Source organism: Mandrillus leucophaeus, unplaced genomic scaffold (assembly GCF_000951045.1).
Source record: "Mandrillus leucophaeus isolate KB7577 unplaced genomic scaffold, Mleu.le_1.0 Scaffold26, whole genome shotgun sequence".
NCBI lineage: Eukaryota > Metazoa > Chordata > Mammalia > Primates > Cercopithecidae > Mandrillus > Mandrillus leucophaeus.
In genome coordinates this window covers 575,424-579,657 of record NW_012102698.1, presented here as the reverse complement: position 1 = coordinate 579,657, position 4,234 = coordinate 575,424, and positions in this window count along the sequence as shown.

Sequence of the window (4,234 nt, the reverse complement as noted above, 5' to 3'; positions counted from 1 at the left end):
TTTTTTTGGAGACGGAATCTCGCTCTGTCGCCCAGGCTGGAGTGTGGTGGCTGGATCTCGGCTCACTGCAAGCTCTGCCTCCCGGGTTTACGCCATTCTCCTGCTTCAGCCTACCAAGTAGCTCGGATTACAGGCGCCCACCACCTCGCCTGGCTAGTTTTTTGTATTTTTTTAGTAGAGACGGGGTTTCGCCGTGTTAGCCAGGATGGTCTCGAACTCCTGACCTTGTGATCCGCCTGTCTCGGCCTCCCAAAGTGCTGGGATTACAGGTGTGAGCCACCGTGCCCAGCCTTTACCGCTATTTTCTAAAAAATGGTGATAAACACCATTAACTCAGCAGAGCTCTCGTGGGGATTGATTGAGGGGAGCTGTGGCCAGCTTCTTAGGGTAGGGCCAGCCTCATGGGCCTGTGACCTGTACAGACCCATAGGACCCTGTGCTCAGACAAGCCCTGCAGTTCGTTTAATGCTGCTGTTGCCATCTTAAAATTCTTTTTTTTTTTTTAAGACGGAGTCTCGCCCTGTTGCTCAGGCTGGAGTGCAATGGTGTGATCTCGGCTCACTGTAACCTCCGTCTCCCGGGTTCAAACAATTCTCCTGCCTCAGCCTCCCAAGTTGCTGGGATTACAGGTGTGCACCACCATGCCCAGTTCATTTTTGTATTTTTAGTAGAGACAGGGCTTCGCCATGTTGGTCAGGCTGGTCTCGAACTCCTGATCTTAGGTGATCCACCCGCCTCGGACTCCCAAAGTGCTGGGATTACAGGTGTGAGGCACCGTGCCCGGCCTTAAAATTATTATTATTTTTTTAACTTTTTTTCTCTTACAGACAGGGTCTTGTTCTGTTGGCCAGGCTGGAGTGTAGTGGCAGGATCATAGCTCACTGCAGCTTCAATCTTCTAGGCTCAAGTGATCCACCTCAGCCTCCTGAGTAGCTGAGTAGGACTGCAGGCGTACGCCCCCATACCTGGCTAATTAAAAAGATTTTTTTTTTCCAGAAATGGGGTCTTGCTATATTGGCCAGGCTGGTCTGGAACTCCTGACCTCAAGCGATCCTCCTGTGTTAGCCTCCCAAAGTACAGGGATTGCAGGGATGAGGCAACATGCCGGAGGGCCACAGTGTTTATTGAACACTTTACTATGCCAGGCGGCCCTAAGCATTTCTTCCCTCGGGTGCTGGTGCTGTGCAAGCCTTCACTCACCTCCCCGGTTTAAGGTGAGACACTGTAGCCAGAAGCCTTGGGACTTCTCAAGGCCTCACAACTAGACAGCCGCTGAAGGGTATGAGTTGGCAATTTGGACTCCAGATTAGTGTTGGTTCCACTAGATGGCGCCAAAAGTAAATGATGATGAGCTGAATGTGCTCCGGGCCTGGGAGGCGGTTGTGTGGGAGATTATAGGAGGTGATGTTAGCAAAGCTCCAGTCATCACTAAGAAAGCACGCCACCACCCCTCCTGAGAGGCAGCAGCATGAATGGTCAGGCGTCCTGAGTTCAAAGCCAGACTCTGTCACTTACAAGTTGCACAAGTTTGCGTAACTCTTTAAATTGATGAAATTAAAAATGAATAATTGTATAGAAAATTTGGAGTAACACACAGGTCTATAATGAATAATAAACTTCTTTTTTTTATTTTTTTTTTGAGACGGAGTCTTGCTCTGTCACTCAGGCTGGAGTGCAGTGGCACGATCTTGGCTCACTTCAACCTTTGCCTCCTGGGTTCAAGCGATTCTCTTGCCTCAGCCTTCCCAAATAGCTGGGACTACAGGTGCGCACCACCACGCCCAGCTAATTTTTGTATTTTTAGTAGAGATGGGGTTTCCCCATGTTGACCAGGCTGGTCTCAAACTCCTGACCTTAGGTGATCTGCCCACCTTGGCCTCCCAAAGTGCTAGGATTACAGGTGTGAGCCATTACGCCCAGCTGAGAATAAGAAAGTTCTTTTGGAGGAAGAAGAAGGACATTTCACTTAATTGGGGTTCAAAATTAGTATGTTCCCTATTCATAAATGGATTTCAAACGGTCATATGTAAAAACCATTCTTAGCTTTTAAGCTGCACAGAAACAGGTGGTGGGCTATGAGGACATTTTTGTTTGCTTTTTGAGATGAGGTCTCACTCTGTCACCCAGACTGGAGTGCAGTGGTGCAGTCACAGCTCACTGCAGCCTCAACCTTCCAGGCTCAAGCAATTCTGCTACCTCAGTCTCCTGAGTAGCTGGTTTTCCTTAATGCTTTTCGTCTGAACCAGAACTGTTTGAACTCACTCTTTGATGAGTCATTCTAATGGCTTCAGACTAAATACCAGAGAACCCAATTGGTCTCTAAGGAAACCCATTCAGCAGCGTGGGTTTCCTTCTTACATTCTAGGATAATTCCAGAGTTTTGTTCTGAAAACTCTTTTTTTTTCTTTTTTGAGATGAAGTCTTGCTGTGCTGCCCAGGCTGCAGTGCAGTGGCGAGATCTCGGCTCACTGAAACCTCTGCCTCCTGGGCTGAAAACTCACTTCTTTTCTTTCTTTTCTTTTTTTTTTTTTTTGAGATAGAGTTTCGCTCTTGTCGCCCAGGCTGCAGGGCAATGGTGTAATCCTGCCTCCTGGGATCAAGTGGTTCTCCTGCCTCAGCCCCCCCAGCAGCTGGGATTATGGGTGAGCACCACTAGGCCTGGCTAATTTGTGTATTTTTAGTAGAGACGGGGTTTCACTATGTTTGCCAGGCTGATCTCGAACTCCTGACCTCAGGGGATCCTCCCGCCTTGGCCTTTCAAAGTTCGGGGATTACAGGCATGAGCCACTGCACTCGAAAGCTCACTTCTTTGGAGGTTGTCTCTTTTGATTGGTAGAGAGTATTTGTTCTCATTTGTATTGGGATTTCCCCATTTATCTGTTCTCATCACACGGTCCAGGAATTGCTCACTGTTCTGTCTACTGGGAGTGCCTCTTCTAGCTTTCCAGCTATGTCACAGATTTATAGCAGATGGTCGCTTAGGCAGAAAACCAAATCTGGAAATGAATCTGTTCTGGATTAAGACTATTTCTATAGTTTAACTATCTTGGCCAGGGGTGGTGGTTTGCTCCTGTAATCCTAGCACTTTGGGAGGCCAAGGCTGGTAGATCACTGAAGGTCAGGAGTTTGAGACCACCCTGGCCAATATGGTGAATCCCTGTCTCTACCAAAAATAAAAATAAAAAACTAGCTGGGCCTGGTGGCTAGCACCTGTAATCCCAGCTACTTGCGCCTGACCTTTGCCCATTTTTGTATTGCTTTTTTTCTCATTGATTTGTGCAAACTCTGTATGTTGTGCATATTAATGCTTTGTCATACACCATGCATGTATTTTCTTTTCTTTTTTTTTCTTTTTTTGAAATGGAGTCTTGCTCTGTCACCCAGGCTGGAGTGCAGTGGCACAATCTCGGCTCACTCCAAGATCCGCCTGCCGGGTTCACCATGCTATTCTCCCGCCTCAGCCTCCCAAGTAGCTGGGACTACAGGTGCCCACCACCATGCCCAGCTAATTTTATTTTTGTATTTTTAGTAGAGAGGGGGTTTCACCGTATTAGCCAGGATGGTCTTGATCTCCTGACCTTGTGATCCGCCCACCTCGGCCTCCCAAAGCGCTGGGATTACAGGTATGAGCCACCGCGCCCGGCCCCATGTATTTTCAGTTTATTGTATATCTGGTTTCATAAGGTTTTTTTTTCAACTTATGTGGATGAGTCTTCCTAGGCATGACAGGAAACCAAGCCTATATATAGGAAAATGGTTAAGATTAAAACTAAAAGCATATTAAGGACTTTGGACTTTATGGCAATGATTTTATCTTGATGGCAAGATTTTATCTTGAAGATTTTTTTAACTAGGTTTACACAATTAGATTAGCATTGTGAGTCAGGCCTTCGGTTTCCTCTTTTCTCTCAGAACTACTAGCTTCCAGTTAATTTTCACGTTGGTCACAAATTTTCCTAGAACTGTATTCACTATTCTTTGGAATGGCCTGTATGCCACATGGGGGCAGAAGGAAGTGGTAAAACCTGTTAAACACCCTTCTAGGTGCTATTCACAAGGGATTTAAATGTTTTCAGCACCCCGAGAGATGATCATTATTTCCAATTCACAGTAAGGAAACTGTATTTATTTATTTATTTATTTATTTATTTATTTATTTTTTGAGACGGAGTCTTGCTCTGTCGCCCAGGCTGGAGTGCAGTGGCCGGATCTCAGCTCACTGCAAGCTCCGCCT